Here is a 27,567-nt window from a genome sequence, read left to right as displayed (position 1 = left end):
AGTTGTTTTTTTAGCTACACGATTAGCATCAGACCAAAAATAAATCTTTAGCACTGATAACCTCTGAGGTTGCCTGTCGTGAGCATCCCTGCTTCCTGACACAGGGCGATGCTTGCTATGAGCTCAGAGGCGACATACAAAGTCTCACACCAGAACTGATTTCTCAAAACCATTTTAAAAGCTTTCTGAACCACCAAATACAGCGTGACTTCTCTCTAAATCTGCACAGATAATGCTCATCTCTTAGCTATTCAAAAATAAGTGATCTTCCATATGCCTGTATACTCCAAAAGGCTTTTTTTTTTTTTTAAACATATTACACTGAAAAGGTCTAGTTTGAGTGAACATTTTTATGGGGGATATAAAATATTCAGTGTTTCCATCCCCTATCCCTGACCCCTTCATTATGATGCACAATCATCCCCGGGTTTATTAGCACCGTACCAGGGTTATTAGCACTTGAGGTTACATTAAGAGGAATGAAATCCAAAAGGCACGGAGGGAAGCAAGTAGCTCAATAGGACATCCATTGCTTTGCTGTCACAGTGAAGCATTTGCTTATTGCAACACATTTTGAAGCTCAGCTGTTTGTCTAAATGCAGTTCTTCAGAGAGAGGAAGGGGGAGAAAAGGATATTAACTTTATCTGGACTGAGGTTCGCTGCCTGGCTGTCACATTTCCAGAGTAATTCGTTTTGCCCGTAGCGGCACCTCGAAGGTTTTCCATTCCCTGGAGAGATTTTCTGAATATAGCACAAAACCAGAGGCACTGGGGATTAACACTGGGATGCACAGTGAGTGCTCGTTCCACTTTCATTTCAGACAGCTGCCATCATGACTCGTACCCAAGCAGGCTGCTAACGGTTGGCATAATACCTGGTATAATGTTAATACGCTTCAAGTAAAACTCGCTGCTTCGTCTTTGCCAGCATCACACCAGATTGCGACTTCAGCAACATGTCAGACGCACGCTTACTCTCATGCTCAGACCTGCTGCAGAGCAACTTTGAAATAAGACATCTAAGTTTCTCAGACTATTGTGTTCTCTTCTTCTCTGACTAATTCCCAGGGAGACATTTAAAGTGCCAACATGTCATTCAGGGAACACACATATTAACACGTTAGCTCAGAAATTTTATTTCCGAAGCTTCTGGAAATGCAGGCGACGTGAGGAGCACCACTCCGTGTGCAGCCCGTTAGCCCGCAGGGCCAGACAAAACTTGAGCAAGACCATCCTTCGCTTTCTCCTTTTTAAAGGACTGACTGCCGCCAACTACAAGGAAAAAAGGCCCCCAAACGGGCAGAAAGACCGAACCCCTTCTGCCAACCCCCAGCTGAGATAATAATTCAGGACACAGCGTAAGATCCCAGCTCACCTTGCTCCTATGGGAAAAATGAGGCAATTCAGACTACTCCTCCTATTCGTACCTGTGGAACAGCCCATGAAGACGAGGAGTAAGTTTTACCAGCGAGCGCTGCTTTGATGTTTGCAACTTGGAGTCTACAGAAGCCAGGCAAAGGAACAACACAGGAATTGCTTCCTCGGCGAGCTCCCAGGATGTAAACCACTCCGAAGGAAGCAGCAAGAGAGCGGCAACTCCATTACTGGCTAGAAAAGCAGGGGTGTACATGCCACGGCATGGCTTTAAGTTCCCAACTGGTGACAGCTGTCAGTCCCGCTCCTGCAAACTGCTGACAGCTCTTTACAGCTTTGTGGTGTTGGTTAGTCAGCTCCAATAATAGCAGTCCAGCCATGGCAGCCTGGATCTGAATGTGTGTGTGCAAAAGCCTGCTCTAGAGAGCATTACCAGGAGCTCAGTGGCTAGTCTAGAGCTAGTCCCAAAAAGTCTGCATTAAGCAGGGAGTGACTATGGTATAAAGAATGACTATATCCACAATGATTAGTGACTCCTGTGGGCTTAGAAGACACTTGACAGTTCTCTGCTTGGATAAATTAGAGCTCACATGATGAAAAGCCATAGCTTGTGTTCTCAATCCATGATAGGTTGCTGTATTAACCTGCAACCCCTTCCATCATTTCCACTGAAAACTTTGCTCCTCATCGGGAGGTAATAAATGACGCCTTGCTAGCTGCTACACAACGTATACAATTTCCCAAATGTTGAGGATGATGGAGACAGTCTGTTGGCATTTGGCTATGGTTCCTGTGTTATGGCTGGAGGGGAAATTTAGCAGCAAAGAAAACCTTTTACATCCTCCAGGTTGTATGAGGGAGCTTAATAGACAGAGAGAACAAACACTGCCAAACATTATCCTCTGGCAGTATTTCAGAAAAAAAAAAGAATTTGTAAAAAGGACAAATCTAATTTACAAGCCATCAATAACAGTTTAGCTGCTTGTTTACGATGTGACATGGATCAGAGGATCATAGCTGGCAAAGGACCATCGAGAACTGGAGACACAGTCAAGGCCAAACTCTGTTCTCAATTACTTCACTCATAAAACCACAAACATTTCCCTGAATTTAGTGGAATTATTCTGGCTGTATGTCTGTCTAAGGGGTGTTGAATTTGGCCCTCAATAAGTCAAGGCAGCCTTCAACATGAAAACTGAAAAGAAGGAAACAGCCCAAGGACAAAATATGAAGACCTGGAAGAAACCACCTGGGGCTGTAATTTAGAGAATGGCAAGCAGACCTAAGGAAGGAGTTGTCAAATTGGGAGCAGACCAACCAACCAGTCACCAAGGTGAGGCGGAGACATTTGCAGCACCTGTGAGAGCATGGCCCCCAATTCCATGGAAAGTATGCATGACCTTGATTAGTTCTGGACACAAGACCCGATGCAAAGCTTTAACGGAGACAGGAAACACGCAAAATATATACAGAACCACAATCGGACCATTAACGTCCACGAGACATTGATCACCATATGGTCCACAGTGCAGCTGAAAATTTCGTGAAGAGAGCCTACTGGGTACAATTTTCTATTCGCTTATCTTGCCTTGCAGATTAATGGTATGCATTTCCTTAATATCTTCAACATTACCCTTAAAAGTTGTCTTATTCATCAATACAAATGGGTAATTAGTTAGAGTGATGTTAGACTCAAGGAAGACTGCACTGCATTCAGAAGGTTGTCTAACTTTATTGCAAGCATGCAGTTGGTCCAATTAAAAAAAATCCTTCTCTCTTATACAAATTGGGGGAAAAAAATTAAGCAACTGTCTGAAGTCTCACTTCCCCCTTGTTAGTCCCCGCAGTTTCACCCACTCAAGTAACTTGCCAACTTTTTCTTAAAACAAAGGTTCCTAGCAGGTAATTTGTACCTACACCTCAGTTCAATATGAAGAATTGGAAAAAAACAAAGTTCAGACAGAAGGGACGATGGAGCCCAGCCCCAAGAAATGCAAGCATGGGTCACTACTATGAACAAGAGATGCCAAAAACACTGCATCAGTAAAAAGTTGGATTTAAAACTGGGGTGAAATAATAGGCAGCTCAGGACAGCTCCTCAGCCTTCAAGGCACCGCGCTATGGGCTAGCACAAGGCTGGGCCCGAGGCACATCCATGGTGCCTGGGAAGAGCGTAAGCAAGCACGTTCCAAGGGAACAAATGAGAACGGCCCTGGCTCCAGTGGCCAGGAAACTCAATTCACTTGCTGCTCTCATTTTGGACCGAGACGTTCCCTTGATTCATGAAACGTGAGCTTCCAAGCCTACCCAGAAGTAACCCAGCTAGAGCACCCAGCTCCCACCAAACCTCTCCTGTGGTCTAGAACGGCAGTAAGGTGGCTCCTAAACTCTGCTAAAGTCCCCACGGGAGCTTGTTCCACACCAACAGCTTTAAGCTTGGCACAAATTGTAACTGCCATGGCCATGATCTCTCTGAACTGAAAGAAGGTAAATGTCCTAACCTTCTAGCTATAGAACAGGCAGTACTTTCCCCTCTTCTGCTGAAAGTTGCACTGCGTAGCAGAAAGAAGTAAGAGAAGTGGGGGGCATAGCTTGATGGTATAGGGCTCAGGGCATTCTCCTGGTTTGGAGGGTGGTGGGAAGACCCGGGCTCTGGTTCTTGCTCAGGACCTGAGGGAAAGCACTTCTCGGCTGTTCCCAAAAGCTGCAATGAAGAATGGAATCAGAGGTGGGAGGGCGGCTTCTCCGACTGGCATAAATACATGTGAGAGCACCGATCTGCTAATGCTCAAGCTTTGACATTTTATTTTCATGCGAAGCACCTTAATCATTTCAAATCGTGTGTTTGACAAAAATGAGAGGAAGCTGTTGCCTGCCATATGCGTTAGCAATTTCAAGGGACTGTCAGCGATTTCCCTCTGTTTGCATCTGTTCTGCTCTGCGTCAGGACTTTGAGCTGCTTTGATTTCTTTAAGCAGGTCAAAACTTTTTAAGGCTGGGAAACCAAAAAAAGGAAAAAACAAAACAAAACCTGTTTCATACTATGAAACAAAGTTAACGACTGAGTGGTTAGAAAGACAGTTTAATAAGTTTCTGAGAAAGATAGCAAAATGCATATGCAATGATAAAGGAATTGTTAGTACCACTATTTAAAAAGAGAAAAAGCCCATTTAACTCCTAGTGCACACATGCATTGCTTTCCAGTTTTTGTTTTGTTTTTTTTAAGTGCTTTGCAAATGTTAGTTTGGGGACTGTGATGAACAGTGGGATAACTAAACAGATCTCATTACAATTTTTGCCCTCCCTAAAAAGTTTGCCTTCTTGTTTCAACAAGTATCCTTAGGCCCATCTGTCATAATTCTAGTTTCTGCCTAGTCATAGGTCCAGGACTGCATTAGCGCACAACTAACACCAGATGCCCAACTGCCTGGACTTGCCCTCCTACATGTCACCGTTTCAGTATAAGCCTCTTCTCCCTAAGCGAGATGAAGACTTCCAAGGAAAGCTCACAACCCAGCAGCAGGGTTCACCTTGAGCACGGTACAGTGCAGCCCGGGGCTGCTGACGGACAGCTCAGCTTGATCACAAGCTTGCGTCAAACTGAAGGAGCCTGGCAGCAGCAGGGGTGAACGACTGCTTTTCAGCAGGCTCAGAAAATGGATTTCATGGTTTTCTCGTTTACCAAAGCGCAGTGAAAGATGACTTACAGAATCACCCAAAAGGACCAGCATTAAAATAAATAAATACTCATAAAAAACCCCCTATTGCCTCATTTACAGTGGTCTTTAGCTAAAGGTCAAGGGCAGCTGTTAGGAAACCCTGGGAAATGGGCATTGTCTCCACATTTGGGATCTGCACGTGAGAAGCGGTGAGAATGAAGACTGCCCGGAGGCTGCAGTTACAGCGAGATGAAATTCCTTCTCGCATGCAACTGACTTCCATCCCCACATTTTCACATGAGGTCTTTCAAACCATTTAGCATTTCTGTAGCTTTCACTCTTTAAAGGATGCTGCAGCTCTTCAAAAGGAGACTGGACGCACACCTTGCTAGGGTTAGTTGACCACAGCAGTCTTTCCTGCCCAGAGCAAGGGGGCTGGACCCGATGATCTCACGAGGTCCCTTCCAGCCCTAAACTTCTGTGAATCTGCAACACTGGCAAAGGAAACCCTTCAGCCCTTATCAACAGGAGTCCCACATCACCCCCCGCCTCCAATTAAGCTGCATACGCCATAAGCACCAAATTAGTCACACATGCAGAAAATGGGGTAAAGTGATGGGAGCCACTCCCAACCTTCCCATCTAGGACATCCAGCTCCATCTACTGCATTGGGGAATCTCTTTTCTTTCCCTTCGCTGCTGGGCACCGCCACCAATGGGTGGTACAGCCCTCCGAAGGCTGGGGCTAATGCACCCGCACATCAAAAAAGCTGCAGTTCTGGGTCTCCCACTAGCAGAGCCGAGTTTCAAATTCTCTCTCTGCAAAAGCTACAAATATTTTAGGGATCGTCATTCTGGTCCAACTGCAAATTTCTTCTCTAATTTCAGGAGCCTCTCCCAGGCAGTATCGCCAATAAGGGTAATGATGCTGGCACTGGAACAAGATTCATCATTTGCAGAACAAGCCAGCACAAACTTCTCTGTCTGAAGTCAGATAACAAGTCAAAGCAGCTGCTTCTATGTGCAAGCCCATGGAGATGATGTAATGGAGGTGGAGAACACTGCTTCCGTTTATTTGCAATAAATCGCTCGGGGAGAGATGATTAATGGGTTTATTTATGGATTTTGGTCAAAGGAGTTATGTAACTGTCACAGCTCAACCTGTTTGTCTTAAGTAATGTAATGCCAAAAGAGCAACACGTCTCACAAACCTCCAAGTCAATTGGCTAATTGTACCGGGTTACCTTTCCAACACTGTTTTATAAGTAAGTCACAAAAAGATCTGATTTATGCCTTTTTTGTTGTTTTTAGTTTCTTTGCGATATACAGGGAAGATCTGAAGAACCAACTTTTATACCCTGGAAACCTCCTAGGCTAGTGGAAAACTTTTAGTGAGCAAGTATAGGGAAAAGACACTTCTCCCTAATATTTTTTAATTTCTGTAAGTTGCATGTTTTATTAAGATCTAATTGAGCTCAAATGACTGATTAACTCTGCATCTTAAACACAGCTGTCTTTCTGTCCATAAACACCTCTGTGCCCTTCATATACAAAGTTCAAGCTTACACGAAGCTCGCGCTGACCCTCCAAGATATGCTTCCAACAAATGCAGGGAAGGCGAGACATGGCACTCCAGCCTAGTTATAATTAATGCAAATGCAAAGAAAGAAAAGAGCCTGCTCCAGAAAAAACAACTCCAAACTGTCAGGGATATTTTAGCATATCATAAAGAAACAGAAGGGCACAAGCTTTTAGAAGATTTTTTTAAGGTCAAATTTGTTTAGTAAAGCTCCCCGGCTGGTCTTCTTTCTAAAGCAGCAGAATCTTTCTCCCTCCCACAGTGACGCCGTCATTTCCTATCTCCTTCCGCAGAATCGAGTAGGGAGTGGAGAAAAGTCACAACAACAAAAAAAAAAAACAGAAAAAAAAATATTAGGTCACCACAGAGATAAAGGAAACATTGCTACTACAAACTGCTGAATAATGTTTCAGGCAGCAATATCAGCTGGACAAACACTCCCGGCTGCCGACAGCATTTCAGCTAGTGGCTCGGGAAGAGAAAGATGGTCTCAACGATAAGTTTAGGGATGGGTCGCTCTGTTCTAACAGAGGGTGAAATCACGAGGCTCCGTTTCTTTTCTGCATGCCCAACCTAAGATGCACATGTTAACTCAGAGGAGAAGAAGACCCACAGCTTTGAGCAGAAAAGAAAATCCAGCCAAAAAAATGCTTTAGGTTTGTGCTAAACGAGTCTCCCAGCCCTTTTGTAAGAGCCTCGCATGGCGATTTGAACTATGAGGGGCTCTCACCTGGGCGCACAAGAAGAACAGAGACGCTTCCCCTTGTAACACCTTATTAACTGCTGGCCTGGTATATATTAGCACCGTTGTTTTACACATGTGCAAATGGACCCGGAGACAAAATGACTTGCACATGACCACCCCGTCCGTCCTGGCAGGGCGAGGATTAGAACTCGGGAGTTCTGGATCCTCCAGTCACATGCCCTGTCCACAAGACTGCAAACTTCCCCGTTCAGCTGCCTGCCTGTGCTGTCTATTTTCTTACATAAAAGGCTCCATCTATAACAGCATTGTGCGTCCAGTGACCAGATGTCATAACAAGTTAAACCACGTAAGACCTAAATGGCAGAGAGCGGTGCCGGCGAGTTGCATGTTCTTCAAGATTCAATGCTGCATCGACACTTTAGTGTTACTGCTGGCCACGGACCTCTTCAGGAAGATCGACCAAATTCATGACCAGGCGTGGGCAAACGTGGACAGCTGTTCTGTGCTGCCCTGTGTGCAATCCCCAGTTTCAAGTGGGTACAGAATTCTTCTTTGCCCCATTCTTATCTGAGCAATGAAACAGCATGGGCTGAAATGATTCATTACAGCGCTATCTTCCTACTATATGTATTTACTCAGTTTATGGCCTTAATGTAATAAAAATTACAGTGCAATATAGTCACCCTGCTATCATGCTTCCCACAGAAAATTAGTTTTTTTATAAATATTATATATACATGTATGCATATATATACACACACATATATGCTTCTTAATAATGCCTTGGAGATTCTTTCATTATACAGTATCCAGCACACTTGTGCCGTTAACAGTCTCAATGAGCATTTCATGGCCATCAATACGCTGTGAATGCCATACTTCCTGCTGTCCATTGCAGTTACACCACTTCTGCTGGGAGAGATATGCCTACATTAAGCACATCCCACTCAGTATAAACAACCCCTGATTTTAAAGGGGTTTCGATTAAAATAAAATCAAGAAACATCAAAATCAAGCTGAAACTTGATCCAAATTTTCTGCCCTAAATACTGAAAGAAGTGTTGTCTGCTCGGAACTAAGTATGTATAAAATGGTGGGGGGGGAGGAGAGGGGGAAAGGAAATAGGATTTTTCCTACTGCCATAATTAATATAAAATGGGAATTTAATGTCTTTGGGATTTCTATACATGGGAGATGTACATGTATATAATATTCCCATTTAAACTTTGACTTTGGTCAAGAGATCAAGTCATCCAGGCAGTTTCTCAGGTTATTGGCAGTGCAAAGTATCCACACCCCCTACAAACCTCAGCATCCAGTTTTGCTTCAAAAGAATCTAGTTAGATCTATTCAGAACAAGTGGGGATGTTAAGGAGTACATTAATTAGGTGGATCCATGAGGCAGAAAGTGGACTATTACATTCATTTCTAAAAGATGAGATCTGTAAACGTGGAAATTAGAAAACAGAAGAGCGATGCGCCAGGGCCGCAGGCACCGAACGACCTCGTGCTATCTAGTGGCCTGAGCTAAGCAGCAGCTGGGAACTCAGATGTGCAAGGACGGGGCAGGGACGTTTTGGCTCTGTTAAGCTGTCTAGAGAAACAATTACAAGGATTTCAGTGAGCTGGAACGAAAGTGTTTTGTGCGCTGCTGCCGCCTCACTACTCGGTACCGTGGGCAGCAGGAGCCAGCACCAGTCTCCCAGGAAGAGGCAGACTACTGGACTTCAGCTGGATTATGCAACCTCCTTGCTTCTCAAAAAAAATATTCAAATTAAACACTTGGGATCAGTCTCTAGAATCCATAGATTCAGAATAGCCATTAGATGCCTCCAAACGTCCTCCCCAAGCCTTAATGCATTTGTGAGGCTGAACACAGCCAAGAACAAGAACAAACAGAAGCCTGGAGGTTATGCAATCTCCCGATACTTGTGTGCCGAGTATCATCTCTATCATTACGACTGACAAATCACATGATACTGAGGTGCAGATAGATTTCCAAAACACAAACGTATAAACATTCAACACGGTCTCTTAACCCTTTAATAAGATTTGCAAGCTCTTTTTTGTTAACGATTTAGGTTGGATATTAGGAACAACTCTCTCACTAGGAGGGTGGTGAAGCACTGCAGCGAGTTACCTGGAGAGGTGGTGCAGTCTCCATCCTTGGAGGTTTTTAAGACCCGGCTTGACAAAGCCTTGGCTGGGATGATCTAGGAGGGGCTGGTCCTGAGCAGGGGGTTGGACTAGATGTGACCTCTTGAGGTCCCTTCCAATCCTCATTTTCTATGATATAACAAGTACATTTGAAATTCTCCAAATGGCACCATTTGATTTTACAGCTCTGGCCTACCAGGGTTTTGTTAAAGATTCCAGGCTAAAGTTACAGCTAGGTTTGCCCTTACACTCCCAGCAGGGCCCACAGATGCGTGCACAAAAGAAACCAGTTTAACCATTTGTACCAATAGACTTTGCCTTCCTCCAACAAGCACCAAGTACCACAGAGTATCAACATGAGTAAGAGTCAATGCCTGCAGAGGTGATGCTTGTGTGTCAGCCAGTGTTGAAATAGGATTGATTAAGATTTGAGCAATGCCAGGTCCTGGGTTATGGTGATCATTCTAAGAGAGCTAAAACTTACCCAGTATTACTGTGCGAAATTTCACCGGGTTTTGTTTTGACGCTGTTTCGACTTGCTTCAAGCTCGAAACAGCGACGTTGAAATGAAACGAAGGACTTTGAAACAGCCTCGAAACGAAACGAGGGCAGTCGAAACGTTTTGAAAGCTTTGAAACGTTTCGAGTTTCGAAGCTGAAGCTGGGCTTGCCTGCAGGGAAACAGGAAGTAAGGAGAGGGAGGGGGGGAAGGACTGCTCTCATATTGACCGTGACTGTTCGGCTGCCGGAGATGCTGCTGGTGCTACTATGCTGCTTACTAAGGTACTACCTGTCATTGAAAGTGGTGGACCGGGATGAGGCTGTAAGGGAGGAGACGACCTCCTCGGGGCACACTACCGTGTCGTGTAGAGGCCCCAGCACCAGTGAGGGCACACCTTAACACTCCCCCCCATGAGTTTTGCTTGTCAGCAGCCCGAGGTGCAGTTTCCCAGAAACCCCTGTGCCTATCTCCTTGAAACTTGGCAGGCTTCGTGCCCTCAGATGGGTCTACCATCCTTGCTGTTTTCATCCAAATCTGCCAAAAAATGACAGTTACAGGCAGTTTCATGCTTCCCCACTATAGCCGATGGGCAAAATGTTGAAACAGCGTTGAAACAGCGAAACAGTTTCGATGGAACAAAACAGGTTTTTTAAATGAAATGAAACTCAAAACGAAACGCTGTCCTGTCGAAAGGGTGAAACGGAAGTTGAAACAAAACAATGCTATTTTGCACAGCCCTATTACCCAGGTCACCTTCCTGCAACATCTGGACTCTGCTCTAAGGAGATTTAGGGAGACTGCCTGCAACATAATAATATAAGCCATGGCTTTTCTTCAGGGCTAGCTGATGAGTTGATTATATTAGGGCTATTACAAGATACAGGGTCAAAGAAAGAACAGTTGCATACCGATGGTAATTGGTTTTTCGAGATGCTGTACTCAGCTGCCACTACAGCAAAACCCACACTGTGTGTAACGTGCCCCAGCTTCGAACCTTACATAAGGATCGCATGCTTCATGGTCCCTTGGAATCCTGGAGAAGGGGATAAGGAAGTGGAGTGCCTGATGCCTTACCACCCTTGTGCCTCAAAGCTGCTGAGGACTCAACGAAGGCAACGGCAGAGCAGACCGCAGGATTCACAATGACTACCATCCATTGCTTCAAAGGAAGTGCAGTTACTGTACATATTAGGGGCTTTCCCAGGACTTTCCAAATTCACTTTCTTGGCTGAGGGGATGGCCACAGGAGACCGTTTTGACAGCGAGATGAGCTGATCGAGTGCTTGGCGGAGGATGGTGCAAGAAAGTTCTCTATCAGCTTTAGAAAGAGGTCCTATGTTGCTGGTTCTCCGACTGATGGGAAGCACATGTTAGAAAGGCTATCAGAGGAGGATCAGATACAACACTGGTGGATTGCTTAAGCAGAGATTATCAGGCTGAGGGTGAGAGAGAACAGAAGACAGTATTTGCTAGGGATGTAGCCTTTCACAAGGGAGAACAGACATCTCCTGTGCCATCTGACTAAAAGCATAAGACAATTTCACGACAGACGGGATTCAAACCCTGTAGGTTCTGAGTCCACCACAACGATGGCTGGTGAGAAGTGCCTCACTCAGCTCTACAAGGGGCAACCGGTGGGAGGGGTTCCCTGTTTTTGGAGCATCTATAATCAAAAGAATTAATGGATGGAGAGAAGCGGGACTTCCTCCAAGAATCATCAGAGAGGCATTGGAAGCCTATGAAGGTATAGCAGGTGAACACCTGCTGGGTTCCCTCTTGTTATCAAGGATAGTAGGGGAAAGCTGCAGCTGCTCTGCTCTTTGCATCTCTAGAAAGGAATGCAATGAGGCAGGCACATGACATCTTGTAGCCTGATGGATGCTGCTGCTCTAAAGAGATGCCAAGCTGACATGTGTGAAGCATACCTGCACCTCAATGGGATCCACCCTGACACATGCTTGCAGTGCTGCTGTCTGCTGATGCACATGGTGCAAAGCAAAACCAGAGCGTCAAGTACCTAAAGTTAACTGAATAGGCAAGACTGACTCAACTTGGCCAGGTCTAGGAAGATAAGTCTGTCCCATCCAGGCAGAGAGCAATTCTCAATCTGTATTTGATTTTCTACACTACACTTTCACAGCAGGGAGAATAGCTTCCTTGAATTTGGGAAAGTACTTAAACGCACGATGCACTCCAGTACAATCCAGGTAATAATCAGCATCTTCATCGGACAATTAATTACACGTATGTCGGAATTCTTCTACTAAACTGTTCTTCCAAAACCAATGCCAGCTCCTCGGTTCTACAAAGCTGTCAAGAACATGCACACATTACTCTCAGCATACAACATCTCTAGAACGCGTTCCTAGCATTGTTTGCAAAGATGTCAGTCAGACCTAGGAAAGGGTACCAAGTTCTCCAGCCTGACCTGAATTGTTGTTTCTGCATCACACGCAATAGTTCAGAAGTTGCAAAGCTCTTTTCAACCCACCAGGGACACATGCTAAGTACAACACCCTTAAGAGAAAGCTTATCCTAGATTCCTTGATTGTAAGACTTGAACAAAGAAAAGGAAAGCTGATATTTCATATTTCTTGATAAAACTCATTTGAGACTGATTTTTTTAGATAAGCCTATTATACAAAGGCTATAGCTTTGTGTGTCATAAAGAGAGAGAGACCCTGCCCCAAATAGCCAGCAGCCTGCAGTTATTAAATACAGCTTAAGAAGGAATTGCTCTGCCCCAGGGAATTCAGTGCAAGAGAGCAAGTAGAGAAGAGGGTATAAGGCTGAAGAATGCTGCCCGATAGGAAGAATGGATTCTGGAAGAATAAGGTTGAAGCCATCTGACAATTTATCACTGAAAGCCTATTGGAAGCTCTTCTTTTTCCTATAGGTTGGGGCCACTAATACAGTCAGGCAAGTATAACACCGAGAAGCTATTTTTCTTGGATCTGTGCCATTTTTGTGATATGGAGACTTAGAGAAGTCAACTTCTATCCTTTGCATGTCCTGATATAGATATTACAGCAATAGGCAACAGCAGAAAACAGTCAGAAATAGCTCGGATATCTCTTGGCTGTTATTTCAAACTTACACCTTGGACATTTCCATCCATCATCCACCCAGATTTGGACAGGTGCTCGGTTCGGGGGTTTCTGAAAGGGCCTTCTACTGGATGGTTCGCTAATTCAACAGAAACTGGAAGCCACCTTAGATCAGAGTAGAACAATAGCTGCAATAAACAGGCCTTTCACTTGGAAGTGAGGCAGTTTCCTGTGCTTGTTTCAGCAACACATTACTTATTTAGATGACTAAAACATGTGGAAGTGTTTTGAAAAGGGCAGCATTTATTTCAAAGGTTGTGATCTAACAGAAACCATGTCCAAAGTAGCCAGTGATTAATGCGTTTCACTGAAATCGCTGCCCTGGACATTTCTGCAGAATTCTTCTTGCGCATGCATATGAATAAGCAGGTTGACACCAGCAATATAGTAAACTTATTGATGTGCAGGCCTTGTAAAGTTAATGTGGAATGGGAATGACTATATTCACATTCAGGGGCAGTCTTTTGTTTCTAATACAAAGAATATCCATTTACAAATGCCTCAGGACATGGCATTCAGATTTATGGGATGACGGTCAAGACCCATTCCTATGCAAGCCAGGACTCTGAGAAGAAGGCTTCAAATGAGCCTTTTGGGGGGAAGCAGCACAGAAGTCAATCAATCAATCAAACAAAATGTATGTAGCATACAAAAGGGTGGATAATTAAGTGCTCACAACCTAGGAGATACTGGAAGAGGACTGAAGAGATGCCGGCTATTTATGCTAATTTGTTAGGAGAACAATCTCCAGTCCAGACCTTCCCTTTATTCGTGGACTTGCTTGCAGAGCTAAGAATCCACTGTGAGATTACCATTTCAAGTCCAGATGTATGGAAAGGTCCTTTGTGTAGTTAGGTAAGTAGTTATATTTTTTAGTATATAGTATCAACACACATTTCCTTTACTGTTTGCTCATCTGCTCCAAACTTTGCAGTGTTCTAGGCAACTCCATGCCTTACTCTGGGAGTACTGGAACCGGTTACCAAGAAATCCTGTAGACTCTCCATCCTTGGAGGTTTTTAAGACTCGGCTAGACAAAGCCTTCGCTGGGATGATGTAGATGGGGCTGGTCCTGCTTTGAGCAGGGGTTGGACTAGATGTGACCCCCTGAGCTCCCTTCAACCCTCCTTGTCTGCTATTCTATGATGCTCTGTTTTCCCAAGCAGCATACACTTATGTATCACTCAGGCACCTGAAGTCTCCCCTATCAGCACATGATTTCTTCTCAGTGTCCTCCAGGCTTTCTTGATTTCAGCAAAGTTTAATTTGAGGACAATGCAAATTTACCTGGGCTTCCCTGGTGAGTAGCACAATTTCTGGAGTAGAATTCAGGTCACTCCAATTTAGTTGTGCATGAATTACCACATTTTTTCTAATAATCTGAAACAGAAGGGCTCAAAAAAAATAAAATAAAGGTCACTAGGTTAGTGATGTCACTGCTCTGCCTTCATTTGCATATTCATAAAGCACTATATAAAAACAGCTGCCATTCTTTGTTTAATTTAGGTGCTGATTGAGTTTTTACTTTGGCTCCTAGTTTTACTGGTTCCTGTCGGGAATTATTTTACAAATATTTATCAGCTTCTGTTCAACACTGGTGGCATGCCAGTCAATAAATACACAGCTACCTGGTTGTTTCACGTGGAGTTTTCCGAGTCAGAGACTCATGTCAGAGAAGCACAAATAATAGCTGCACAGAGGCATTTGGCTTTTCTGTGCGTGTGCTGGCAAAAGGTATTGGATCAAGAGTCCTTGGAGACACAAGAATAATCTGTTTTTCCATAGAATAGATAAAGCTATTACAGAGCATGCCATTGTGCTTTAAGCCCCAAGGGACCTTTTCTAGGAGCAAGAGGTGAATGTAAAGGTCAGGCACAGGGCTGATACCAATAGCTCATTTTATATTTCCATGTGTGTTTTTATTCTTCTACAAAAGGAACTGGGGGCGGGAGAGAGTTGGGCAGGAAGGTGAGCTGTTCGTAATACCTATGTGCCCCTCGGCTATGATTTCCAAAAGGAAACTACCGAAATTTAAAGTGCCTAAATCCCAGTGTGCGTAATGCACTTCTTTTGAACACCCCAGTCCTCAGGTATATTCGTACAGAGGCGTTTTCCTTGGTCATGTCTGACGATAGTAAAAATGCAGCATTCTGTTAAAAGGACAGCAAAGCTATCAGCACAAGGAACAGGTTGGCAGGGGACTGGGGTTTGGATGCCCTCAGTTTGTTGCTGATTTAAAATAAATTAGATCAGCAGCACAGTAGTTGTTTGGAAAAAAAGAAAAGAAGCAGCCCCCAAGACAATCCAGCTGCAGGTCACGTGCAGAAGTTTGAGGACAAAGATGGAAATCTGTTCTCCTAAACTTCAGCCAAAAGCAGCACGCTCCTGTCAATAGTGATTCTCACTCTGGAATTTATATGCCCAGTTGACCATAAATCAGCTGCAATATCCTACGGTATTTGGTCACATTTTCAGCCCTTCAACTGCGCAATGAACTCTTCTGGTACTGGGGGAATGCGTAAGATTATTAACCACAATGAGCAAGACTGGATGAGCTACATTAGCAGTAGTACAAACCACCACTTAACTGTGACCTCAGAGACTCACTCTTTTCCCCCCTGTTCAATGGGTAGCTTATTTTTAGGTTGAATAATCAGCCTTCACTTCAAAAGTCTGGACGCTGGAAAAACACAAGCACAGCAACTGGTTGCTAATGAACACTGGTAGTGAATTAGTTTCTCCAAGACAGCTTCAGTTGAATGAGCACTGAAAATGATCTGCATCTCAGTTGCTAAAAGGATTTCAGACGTGGAACCGGTGGAGGGTCAGGAGGAGGCAGCTATAAAAGTACCTCAAATATGCAGCAGAAGTGGCTGGTGAAAATAAACTTTGCAGGTCTGTAAAACATTAAGCGCAAGTGCAGCCCTTTCCCTACATGTAAATCACCTTTTTTCCCGCCCCCTTTAAAGACTCTCTAAGACCTGTTTATTTTTTACCGGCTTGTAAAATGTAATAACACTTGAAGCGACGAGATTTACTCTGGAAGGACTTTTTGGAGCAGTGACGTGAACTGGTAAAGGCTGAATTCACAACTGCTCCTAAGCACAGGCTTTCTGTGCATCCGACGGGAAGGAAAGAGAAGCCACCTTGGATGAAAGCGAAGATAATCTTCTCCCCAGGTTAGCGTTTAGCAATGCTGTTTTAGCAGAGCTGCAAAGACCGACCGGCAGGGCGATGCAGCCAACGGATATTCATGGCGAAGTTGCAATACCGACAAAGAACAAGCGAGAGAATGTTTGCTAATTGCCAGCTGCTGACAAACACTTTGCAGACTTGGCTTTATATTTCCTCATTCCAAAGGATGACTTAAAAAGGCTCTTGTAGGAAATCGCTCCGATTTGCAAAACAAAAGTCATCTGAAGTTACTTCGTTATTAATCCTGCAGCACAGAGATTCAAGGGAATCGCTTCTTGTCCACAAGACTCGACTGTGCTCTGCTTAGGTGCGGCCGCAAAATGGCAAAGAGCAGAATACGGTGGTTACAAGGCGATGCCAAAACAGACACATTAAGCTAAAGAAAAATGGGGCTCCAACGGGATTGCTGTTTGGTTTGGCCACACGGACACAGGAAAATGCTAGAAACCTGCAAGAGTACGGATCTCCCACTTCAAGGGGGCTTTCCACTATAAACTGTAATCCAAGGGCATGAAAACCACCAGGATTCATTTCACATGCCATTAGGTTCGAAGCAGGGAACTTACCAACTTACGCTTGGTGAAAGGAGGAGAAACTTTCACCTGCAAAGTCTGATGTGATTTTTCCTGATATTTCTGTATAAACAGTAGTCATGGTTTTTTCCTCCTTGCTCTTACATAAGAGCCCGGCTGGACACATGACACCCTGGCACTGACATAAGCAGTCCAATGATAAGGATTTAAAGGTGAAAAGAGAATACAGCCGGGACAACACGAACGGGGGATGGAAATTTCTGAGTTCACTCTCAGTCAAACCCAAACACCAGGGTTTTCAACATCACAGTCGCTGAACTTTATTCTAATTGCCACCGGCTGAATTCTTTCCCGGCTGGTGATGTCAACTGACAACAGTTCTGCTTCGATGGAGCTGCTCCCGCCGTCCCCAGCTGTGTTATTGTGACCAAAAACTAATGCAAAGCTAGAAAATACCTAGGTGGTGAACGTTAAAAAACAAACAAACCAACAACTTGAAGCAAGAACACCAGTGACAAGGATGCTTAGTGTTTCAGCTGCAGCAACTCAGTTGACAAGTGGTAACGAGGCCTGAGTCGTTCTAGATTTGAATCTTTCCTTTGATCCTTTTTCTATTCTGCTCCTCCGTTACCTTCAACACCATTATAATCTGCGTTTCCTTTGTTCTCTCAATAATTATTTGTAGCGTGGCAGCACCTGCCAGACCCAGGCCTCCATCAGGAACCCATTATGTAAGGCACCATGCAAACTTAATACCAAAAGCATTTTTGTTGGAAGTGTTGCCATTAGTCAATAATTAACCAACTCCCATAACACAACTGATTGATCTAATAGTTTTCTGCATCTATCTGGCAGCCTGCAAAACTAACAGCAGGGACCTCTCCTCTCTCAAATTCCAGCCTGTTTCTACAACCAGTTGCTTCCCTTTCCTGCCAAAACAAAAAGAAAAATAGTAACAAGAAAATAGATTTCCAGCCTGCAGTGGAAAATCTTATTCCCATGCAGGTGGCCTCAATAAATTCCTGGGTCATATTCATTACCCCCCAAAATCAACCAATGTATCAAAACTGTATAAACAATATTAAACCTTTAGTAACATACTGAAAGGCATGTTTAGATGACTCTCTACCAGGGGTGTCAAAGATAGCCTGAGGGCTGGATCCGGCCTGCAGAGCCCTATCATCCAGCCCCCAGGGCTGCCCACGGGTCTCCGAGCTGACCCACGTGCCGCACATGGCGCTCAGTCCAGTCAGTCTATGGGTCTAATCTGGCCCCGCACTATTCATCTGACTCAGAGACTGGCCCACGGGGCCAAATGAGGTTGACATCCCTGCTCTTTACGGGAAGGGGAAAACCCCCAGTTTTGACCATGCACAAGTTACATCACATCAAATCAGACCATTTAGTGTCTTAATGGAGCTGTAAGTGGGGCAGTGTCTGGGAGGCCAAAAAAGGCTTCGTTTCACCGTAATAAAACTACAGGGCTCATCTCCGCTAAGTCTCAGCTTTGCAGGAAACAAGACAGACGTTCAAACCCAGACAGAAGAAATATCAGAATGTAGCCCTCCCCTGTCCCAATTCCCTTCTGCAAGCTTACATAGCCTTGGCCACATCAAGGAAACAGAAGAGATTCACTTGCTCTCTTGATCACTTTTTTCCTGTGTGCCCCCGTCTCTCCTGATCAGCTACATCTATAAAAACAACAGTCAAATGGGGTCAAGCAGCTGCAATGGAGGAGAGAATGGCAGATTCAAGTATCTGATGCACGAAGGGCAAATGCGAAGCAGAAGAATCTAATTTAATTTGCCCAACTAGAATAATTGGAAAACGGTTCCTAGAGAAAACTCGGGGCAATGAGTAAAAATTGTTTGCGATTCCAATTTTCAACCTATGAGGCAGCTGCCAATGTCGCAGCTGCTTCTGCAAATTATTGGGGCAACGGAAAGATGCAGGACAACCTGCATTTCAAGTGTTTCGGTAGCCCTTAGGGTCTCCCGGGGGCTCCAACAGACAGATCCAAAACAGGTCCGGAAGGGCCTCGGGGGCCATTAAGTCCAGCCCCTGCATTCGCAGGCAACCGTTTAACCAAGGAATCCCCGAAAATCACCACTTCAGATCTTCCCATGCAACTGCATGGCACCAAACCAGGAACACCCAGGGCACCACACAGCATCCCAGAGGTAAAAGGCGAACGAAGAGGGTACTGCCAATGCCCTGCCAGCGTAAGGATAGAGAACTAACTCGTTAAAAGATGCCCAGAGAACCTAGGAAGAGAACCACCCACTACAAAACAAAGCAAAAAAAACCCCCTCCCATACATCTTGCCAGCCTGACCCATGAGAAAAATTCCTTCCCGACTCCAAATTCAGCACTGTCTGATTATCTAGTTCCTTATACCAAAGTTTGCCACCACGTTAATGCGTTCTAGGAGGCAAGAACAGAAACAATATCACACACCAGTAATCCAATAAAGTGTGGTCTCTTTGAGGATATATAAGGAGACTAACGACAGCATTACCTAAGTGGTCTTAAGACTAATGAGTGCAGCACTATTAAGCAAAAAGTCTATAAATCCTAGGACAGGCCAGGTGGGAAGCTCCCAAGTCATCCTAAAAACCAATTAAGCTCCAAACTTCATCACCTCAAATATTCCTAATGGCAAACTCAACGTTTACAGATCCCCAAGAAGAAGAGTAACCCAAGCAATCCAATAAATCAAACCGCATGATGCCGCACAAGTGACAAGTCCAAAAGGAGAAATCAGGCAGCATTATTAGTGGGGCAGCTTCAAAGGGGGAGCAGGCCTCACACATCCTTCCTTAAGCCCTGAAGACATCATTTGAGAATAAAATGAAGAACTGGCTAGACAGCAGGCTCCAAGCAGCTTGAGCTTCTTATAAAAGTATACTAATTAGTCAGTCACCTGGGATATCTCTATAACAAAGAATTTAGGTCAATTCCTGTACTCCCCCTGCCCGCTATATGAAATAGAAAACCGGTTCCACTTACTATGTTGCAAGACAGAAAGAATATGCACAAGCCATCATCCTAATAGAAGAGATCTTCCTCCCTTTCTGTAATTAGAGGCACTTATAAGGGATGGCCTGGAACAAAATGATCTTGGGACTCAAATATCATAAACGCCGGGTAAGAACAGAGTCGTGCAAGGGGCAGAAACAAACAGGGCTCTTTGCCTGACTCGCATCTGTAAGGAGAGTATCTTTGTATCATCCTTCAATAACCTATAACCAAGAATGGTCCTTTTATTAGACACTTCCTATTTCCCACCTATATTCACATTGAGAAAAATGTAAAGAAAATATATTCAATTAAATTAAGAAAATAATTATTTACATTAAGAAAATAAACGGTATAAAAAGAGAGTGACAAGAAATACCAAAGCTCAGTTCTTGTTACCTAGAGACCTGTCTTCTGGGTTTGCTAAGTGCCAGAAAAAGGCACACAGCTCTTACTGCAATTTCTGCAAGGCCCAGGGTGTCAAGTAATGTCTGCCCCCCTGCCCATGATTCGGTGAGCTTCCTCTCTGGGTGGATAATGTGTGGGAAGGTAACAGGAATAGTAATTGTAGAAAATTGCCATTAGTGAATACAGTACGGCTCACTAGAGTGTCTGGGCTTGCTGAAATAAACAGCAGTTAGGGCTTCATTCAACCCATATTGTAAAGTCTCCCACTGCTTTCAGCAGAGCTGAATCAGGCCCTTCCACAGACGCTGCGAATTACCTGTTCTGAGCAAGTCCCATTTATTTATATGACTACTGCAGCTGCCAAGAGCCCCACCAAACAACCAGTTCTTTTATGGATTAATCAAATAAAAGAATTTTTATTCAGAAATCACTTCACGGAATTACAGAGTGCTGGTAACTGGTTTGCACGGCAGGAGCGATTGCTCCTCAGCTGCATGAGAGCTCCACGCCTGCGCTTTGTAAGATGTGTACCAGACTTGGGGGTAGCGGGGTCAGAGCCCACCCTTTACTGCCTGCTTCCAGAAGGTCACACATCCATGGCACAAAGTATACACTTCTTCTAGAGCGGCGGTGCCAAAGATAGAGCTGTATAATCAGCCCCCAGTGCAGCCTGTGGGTCTCAGTGGCTCGCAGGAGTATGAGAGAGGTCCACGCACAGTGCACGCATGCGGCTTCAGGGCCGTGTAGTGCAACTCTGGAGAGGCTGGAGCCCACGCTGGCTGCTTGACGACATACACTAGAACACGCGGCCGGTCTGCGAGTCTGGTCCAGCCCATGGACCAGCCACATGCTACTCAACTGGAGCTCTAGAGGACAGGTCTGAGATCAGACGACCCAAGAGTAAGCAGATCTGTGATGGTGAACAGAGTATGTAAATGGGGACAACATCCTTTGTAACAAGGAAATGGTTGTATGATAGCCCCTCTGGGGACACTTCAGAGAGTACTGAGGAACTAGCTAGTTCCTGATCAGAGGAATGCACTCCTGCCAAAACACCTTGCCACGTGTACGGCAACTCCGAGACAGCAGCTTTCAGCCATTCTTCAGGTAGCATACCTGCAGTACAGTGTATTTTAACACAGAAATGTTAGTTATAAAACGCACTTAAAGATCTGATTAATGACTTAGACGAGGGGGAAACACGCCAAATTAATGACTTCTGCATGTTTCCCCCCCAACCTGGATATTAAACATTTTGTTTGCAGAAAAGGCACAGTTAGAATTAACTTGGGAAAATGGTTCATTCTGATACTGATACTGGAGCAAACTACATCCCTGTCTTTTTGACATAAGAAGGGAGTATGGCTACGACAGCCTGGTTGCCGAAGGCTGAGGTCTCAACTTAAAAAGCACACACAGACAGTATTACTTGGGGTGTGTACATACGATGTAGTCACAGAGGACAAAGTGACCCAGAGATAACTAGCTGCCAACATTGCAGGAGCGTCCCATGAGTCTGTCGTGCCTTCAAGCTCTTACAACACGTATTGGGAGTAGATCTTAGAGACTGCCGTGTGGCTACTATCCTAGGCACCCATAACCTACCACCTACCCACCTTTAGCTCTCTCTGTAGTGCTCACCACCGCAATAATACGCGCTATGACTGTATAGGGCCAGAAGAGAATCAGTTGTGCCAACTTGGGTTTGTGCAGAACTTCATTCCTCAGCTGGCAGCCCAAAGGCTGAACACCTATTCTATTTTTTTTTTAAAAGCTCTGGAGAAACTCAAGTGACAGTGCAAGAATCTTGCCGGTTGCTCAACTAAACCTGGTGCCTGCACGTCCCAAGATTCAGCAAGACCCCTCTTACCCGATCCCTTTCTGCTTAAGCTTCTACATCTACTTTGTGCTGTCTGAAGCAACAACGTAAGATGTGGTACAACAGAATCAGGCCTCCCACATATCCACGATGAATATTACTTGCACTAACAGGCTCTTCAAATAGGATTAGGACAGTGGTAAGCACTGGTGGCAGCCAAAGGCCAATTGGCACAGTATTTATCAGAGATTCATAGAAAATGAGGGTGGGAAGGGAGCTCAGGAGGTCACATCTAGTCCAACCCCCTGCTCAAAGCAGGACCAGCCCCAGCTACATCACCCCAGGCAAGACTCTGTCAAGCTAGGTCTCAATTAAAAACCTCCAAGGATGGAGACTCCACCACCTCCCTAGGTAACCTGTTCCAGTGCTTTACTACCCTCCTAGTGAGAAAGTTTTTCCTAATGCCCAACAACCCTCCCTTGCTGCAATTTCTTCTTGCTCAGTACTTCCCAGCCTCAAAGCATGACATGCTCTGTTCTGCTGAGGCTAACTTCGACATAAATGTCTGCTGGTGGTGAAATACTGCATGGTCACCTGAAAATATACGGAGTATAATTCATCTGTGCAGAGTGGGAACTTTAACCTCACAACCGCTACCAGCAAGGAAGGGATGTTATTAAACCAAACCCTTTCTCGATAAAAGAAGAAAAAAACTTGGGAATAATCTAAGATGCTATTGCACAGCACCAGTAGAAGACTAACAAAATGCTTAATTAATGTCAGGAGCCACCGACAGGTAGTAGTGACTTCTCACTCAAAGTCTGCAGCAGCCCTGCTGTTTCAAGATCTAAACTGAGTTAATGCACTTCAACTTGACCCACTTCCCCAGTCCTTCTCCCTACTCTTTGAGCTCTGGACCTTCCTTAATAACACACCTAAATCCTGTCACATCACTCTTCTGGCTGCATCAGTCTTGTCCTGCGCTGTGGCACGGAAGGTCAGACATGCTAAACAATGATAATAATAAAGCCAACACGTGTTTAGCAGGGGCTATGGTCCCTTTTCACTCTACCTCAAACAGGGTCAGGACCCCAGTTCCTACCAGTGCGGCACCACAAGCTCCCACTAACAGCCACTTAAATAGTTATAGAAAGATATAAAATCTCTGCCCAAGGAATATCTAATTGAGTTTCTATATGCCCAGGAGCCTGCTTTACACATCTGCTTCATGCTCGGCAATACAAAGACACTGTACTCCCCCATCCTATTCCCTGTTCTCATTAGGCATTAAAACTCAGTCTCACATGACTTACACAAAGACAACACACAGTGCCCAATTTACACCACAGGATGATATTCAAATAAATCATATCACAAGGAGAAACACTGTTTTTACCTTTACAGTCAATTCCTCTTGATCCCAGGTCCAGTGGCCTCTCCTATCCTGGGACTTAAGTGCCTCCCACATTTAACTAAAAATACCTCAGTGTGGGCAAGGGCACTCTTAGTAGCTTATCTACTAGACACTGAAAGGTGATTAGGCCTGCTTTGGACTAACAAAGGTCCAAGGGCATCCTCCAGTAACCTTAGCAAGGTCAAGGACAGGAAGGCAATGTGTCACCCTTTGTCTATAATCCCATCAGCTCAATGCACAGGTGAGTGTCGGACACTATAATTGCATTAGGCTTTCCATAACCCAGGCCGAACCCAAGTGGCCCAGCCTCCCTCGGTACCAATGGTACAGGCTCGAGGACTCGGACTCCTGAACAGCCCTCAACTCTAGCAAATCCCCAGTTTCTTCTTCCAGGGTATTTTCCCAGTAATCCTAAATTGAATGGGTGTGGGTCCATGTCTCCTTCCCATTACCCCTTGCCCCTGGGAACACAACTGTTACACATCAGGTTACTGAAAAACACCTGTTCGTAAACCAGCAGCACCTCTCTGATCTCTGCAGAAATCAAGGTAGCAGAGAGAGATATCGATTGCAGCACACCATGGCTTCATTTCATAGAATCATTTCTACCATTTGATTTACCAGGGAATCTTTCTTCCCCTCTTCCCACTGTCCAACCTGCTGGGATCAAGATCTGCCTCTGTCAAGCCACTGCTTCACCTTACTCACATGATGCATCTGTGACAACAGGAACAGTCTGATGGCTCGCCAATGGTTTTGTGAGCTGTCTGATAACAAAGTGCCTATTGCAGGCACGTTGCAGCTTATTCTGCCACACTGAGCACTATAACCTGGTCCCCATACGCCATGCAGCCTAACGCATGCAATATGCAATGTGGTTAGACCAGGCCTTTGGTCTCCCTTGAGACTTCAACAGATTCTCCCGGGCAAAACTTATGAGTTGTGTAAGGCTCTCTCTAAAATGACACCACGTCATCAACTTTCCATTTGACCTCATTAAGACCAGGGCTCATGTCATTCTCCTATCACACACAGCAACAAAAGAGAACTGTATAGTCCTTAGGGAATTTCCCTATAAGCAAAACAGCAGGAGAGGTAAGCACTAGCCCCCCTTGAGGAGGCTGGTATGCTGAGCTCTTCCGCTTCACTTCCCCCAAGCCCCTTCACCACTGGCTTAAGGGCAATCTAAGCAGGCCCAAGAACATTTGCATCTTGTGCACAAACCAGCAGAGAGATCAGGCATAACTCAGCACCTTGGTCCATGAGGACTTCACCAGGGAAAACCCAATCTGCGGCACCAACTACCACGTCTTACTTAGGGGAAGACACAGTAGTAAATCTACCAGTACCAATTCATTTTCAGTTCCTTCTCTAACTAGCTGCCTTGCTAAAGGGTCCCACCATATCCATAACCACTCCTGGGAAGGATCTTCTATTGCAGGTAACGTTCTTGGACCCGCTTCACACTTCGCTGAAACATTTAGCAGGAACTGCAGAGATTCCAGGATTTGTGACCCGTCCTCAGACACCCGAGGTCAGGAGCAGCTCTCATTCACCCTTACTTCCTGTCTTGTATTCCCCCATGTCCTAAGAAAATTGATATCACCAGCCAAGCACAACAACATGTAGCAATGCCTCTGGGGAAGCACTATCTGCTTTCTCATCCCCCCAAGATTCAGCTTCCAGGAGACATCCCATTCCCTGTAAAGGGATATCTTTTCCCACAGGAATCCCTCCTGTAGGGTCTTCAGCACTCCCAGTAGCTACAGCTCAGAGCCTCTCTACAGGGCGACAGGGCTGCGATCAATGCAAAGTTCTGTTTGAAACTCTGCTGCCCCAAGGGGAAATGCAAAACTCACTGACTTGAATTTGAGAAACAGCAATTATCAGTTATGCCTCAGTTTCCCCATGTCTAAATAGCACCTCTGCCCCAACAAGGATGATCTCCCAAGGTAGAGACAGCAGCCTGCTGTCCAAAGAGGGCTCTCTGACTCTAGCACCTCTGAAGGCTCCCAGATCAGTCCTCAAAGTCATTTGCCATCAATACCTCCACAAAGCAACTGATCACCAACCCCAACCTCACTCTGTCCCTTCCAGCTACCCGGCTTCACCCTTCATTGGTGGGCCTGTGCACCCTCTTTAGGGTTAGATACTTGCTCAGTACCACTTAGCCAAGTCTACTATATCGGAGGATCAGCACTAGTGTCCCAGAACTGCTGGACCCTCCGCCGACTCACTTCTAGGGCACGTCAGCTGCTTGTGCCCAATACACATGTACCGATTTTGACCTGAGCACAGCGTGACAGTTTGCTATGCAGGAGCCTGGAGGTTGAACTCAGCAACCTGATCATTATACCTCCCAGGCGAGCAAGCTGGAAGATACTCTCTCTCTCCCTGGAGCCTTGTTGATACTGCAAGCACCAAAGACTTGGGAAGCCACCAAGCAGGTTAATGGTTTATGGGCCCAAAGGTTTGGCACTCTGCCCAATTATGCCCTAAACTCATACAAAGGCTCTAACTCCATAAAGTCATATATGAAGTAGCAACTCCCTCCTCATCACCTGTCTCTGTGGATACACCCCCTTTAGGTTGCAGCATCCACATACATCGCCCCCTTCTCCTGCCCACCACAAAAGCTCTTCCTGTAAATTTAAGGTATCAGCTGAAATGTTCAGAGCCCCCTCAAATGAGTCCTATCTATCTGAACATATGCCTCGATAGCTTTGCTTCTCGGTAAGTTAGCAAAGCAACAGAGCTGCAGGGAGGAAACGAGGAGAGATTGAGAATGGGCCCCGTTTTGTAGTGGGGCTCTTCCAGAAAATCCCAAAACCTAAACTCCTGTAACAAGTCTCCCCCCTTTGGGATTTAAGCAACCAGCTACCACTCACAATATTAGTCAAGGCAGCTTATATCAGTCGATCCAGAATCCAGTATTTTAGGGTCTTGTGCCTTCTATGGAAAGGCAAAGCTCCCACATACACCCATGCTGACAGCCTTCTCTCTGGCCCCAAACGGCCAAGGCTCCACCCATGCCCCTGGCCAAGACTTCTTATCAGCGTCCAGTCATCCACGCTCTTTATTTTAGATATTTGTCATGGTGTTTGCACATGTTCTTTTCTCTTGGCTGCCTCTTCATTGCAAGTTCATGCGTAGTCACTCCATTTCCAGTGAACCTCTGAAGTAAAGCCATTCTCAATAACTCATTTACATCAGACCAGACATGCCTATGCAGGCAACACTTAATTCTTATTCCCCAGTCCCAGAGGAGACCCATTTCCCTTCAGGGGAACACAATGCAGAAGTGAGTATGTAAACTGAGTCACTCACACTTTTCATTAAAACTAAAAAAGACATTTTCTGCATAACATTTAAGGATATAAGAAAAGGCTTTTTCAGAGTAACAGCCATGTCCTTTTTCTGCAAGAATCGTCCTGGTTCTATCTGATAATTTAAGTTTGGCAAATCTAACCCCTCAATTATGTTAAAAAAGTTGGCAGCAATCACCAGTAACAGGAAAACAAAGTCAGAACAACCAAATCCTGCCTTCGACAGCTTACACAGACCTCTGCTTCCAGAACTGTAGCTTGATTGTAAAAGCCATTTGTCACCACCCTACTAGTGCTAAAGCCATTATAAAAGGAAAGAAAAATCTGCAAAGACCTTCTGCAAAAACACCACCATTTTGAGAACACAAAACCCAGGACTTCAAAGTGGCCTCTATTCAGCCTTTCCTTACAATTACAGCCTTCAAAAACCAGGCGCAGAGTGCTGCTTTCTGAAGTGTTACAACCAACAAAACACCAAATGCTACACTCGTGTATTATGAAAATCCTGGATGCTCTGACCCAAACGCAAATTTGACTATCATTAGTCAACTTAAAACTGTTAAATATTCCAATGCCTACTGCAGAGACTCTTGTAACTATGAACTCACACACATTCCCCATAGGAACTATATTTTAAAAAGATAGGGTTTGAAATGGGGGGCGGGGAAGGAGGAGAAGAGAGGGGAACGATTCACCAAAACTACAGACACAAGAAACAAAGAAGCTTCGTCTTACCTGAAACAGCATATCGCTTGGCTTTTAACATGCTAAG

At 44.9% G+C, this 27,567-nt stretch overlaps 1 protein-coding gene across 1 annotated transcript in view; it reads right to left on the bottom strand.

Annotated features, from left to right (window-relative positions):
* SIK2 (salt inducible kinase 2) overlaps nt 1-27,567 on the bottom strand; it is a 93,125-nt gene that overhangs the window by 46,515 nt on the left and 19,043 nt on the right. The window lies entirely within an intron of this gene.

Source organism: Alligator mississippiensis, chromosome 16 (assembly GCF_030867095.1).
Source record: "Alligator mississippiensis isolate rAllMis1 chromosome 16, rAllMis1, whole genome shotgun sequence".
NCBI lineage: Eukaryota > Metazoa > Chordata > Crocodylia > Alligatoridae > Alligator > Alligator mississippiensis.
Note: the sequence above shows the minus strand (reverse complement) of the source record. Positions and strands in the feature narration are given on the sequence as shown.